This window comes from Orycteropus afer, unplaced genomic scaffold (genome assembly GCF_000298275.1).
Source record: "Orycteropus afer afer isolate SDZICR_OR568_19922 unplaced genomic scaffold, OryAfe1.0 scaffold00236, whole genome shotgun sequence".
Classification (NCBI taxonomy): domain Eukaryota; kingdom Metazoa; phylum Chordata; class Mammalia; order Tubulidentata; family Orycteropodidae; genus Orycteropus; species Orycteropus afer.
In genome coordinates, this window is record NW_006921823.1 from 3981471 (window position 1) to 3983130 (window position 1660).

A 1660-nucleotide genomic window follows, 5' to 3' on the forward strand; every position below is an offset into this window, starting at 1 on the left:
AAATAGGAATTACACTAAATTTTCAAAGTCTCTTGTCATTACTTGAGATATAAACACAATTTGATTCATCTGTCTTACCCTACTGCTTGTCTTTTAAATATGTGTCTTTAACACATTGTATCCTTTAATTCTTCATTAAAATGGATATAAGTAGATAAAAAAAAAAAAGAATTATATTTGGGTCCCTTCAAAAGATTGAGAGACAGATCAAGGAAAACACTGACAAGATCAAGGAAAACACTGACAAATTAAGGAAAACACAGACAATACTCTAAATGAATGTAGGAAAACAATACAAGGACAAATTGACAAAATAAATAAAAAATTGGAAACAATACAAAAACAAGAAGTAGAAATCCAGAAGATGTTAGTATTCATAGGTAACACAAGGGACAAAGGAGTAGAAATGAATCAATGGAAGACACCATTAATGAGATTGAAGACAAATACCCCACTACTACTTTGTTAAGGGATCAATCAGACAAAAGATCAAAACAAAAAGTAGAATGCCTAAGATTCATGTGGGATAGCATCAAGAGGGATAACATACACATAATTGGAATTGCAGAACAGGAAGAGACAAATAAAACTGCAGAGAAAATTGTCAAAGATTTGATAGAGGAGAATTTCCCTAATATGATGAAAGATGAGAATATATTCATTCAAGAAGTTCAACGAACCCTAAACAGGATAGACTGCAAAAGCAAATCTCTAACACATCTCATAGTCAAGCTCACCAAAACCAAAGACAAAGAAAGAATAATGAAAGCAGCATGGGAAAAATGAAAAGTTATCTATAAAGGTCAACTTTTAAGATTACACTCTGATTTCTCAGCAGAAACCATGCAGGTGAGAAGGCAAAGGGATGATATTTATAAAACTCTGAAAGAGAAAAATGGAGAAATAGAATGTGGTACATTCACACAATGGAATATTATTTGGCAATATAAAGAATGAAATACTGTACAAGTTACAACAAGGATGAATCTTAAAAACATAATCAATGAAAGAAGCCAGTCACAAAGACCACATGTAGTATCAATCATTTTATGTGAAATATTCAGAAGAGACATGCCTATAGATACAGAAAGTAACTTGGTATTTTCTTAGGATGGGGGTGGGAGGTGACACGTGTGAGTGTGTGTATGGAATGAGAAGTGAATGATAATGGATACAGTAATTTTTGTGGTGGTAAGAGTTCTAATATATTTCTATGTGCTGCAAATATATTTATGAATATAGTAGGGCATACAGGGGCAAAGTTATGAAAACTTCTTAGCCATAACCAAATACCTTAGGGAATACATTGCCAGGCATGGGGACTCAGGACCACAGTGTCAGGGACATCAAGATCAATTGGCATCACACAGTCCACAAAGACAATGGTCAACATCCTACTTTGGTGAGTAGCAACTGGGGTCTTAAAAGCTTGTGAGGAGCCATCTAAAGAGCAATTATCAGGCTCTCCCCATCCAGAGCAAAGAAGAGGAAAGAAAATCAAAGATGCAACCTCCATGACTTCTGAGACCAGAAAAACCAGATGATGCCTGGCTACCACTGCTGAAGGGATCACAACAGGAAGTCCTGGATAGAATTGAAGAAATATGTGGAACAAAACTTAAAGTAATAATAATAATAATTAAAAAAAAAAAAAAAGTTT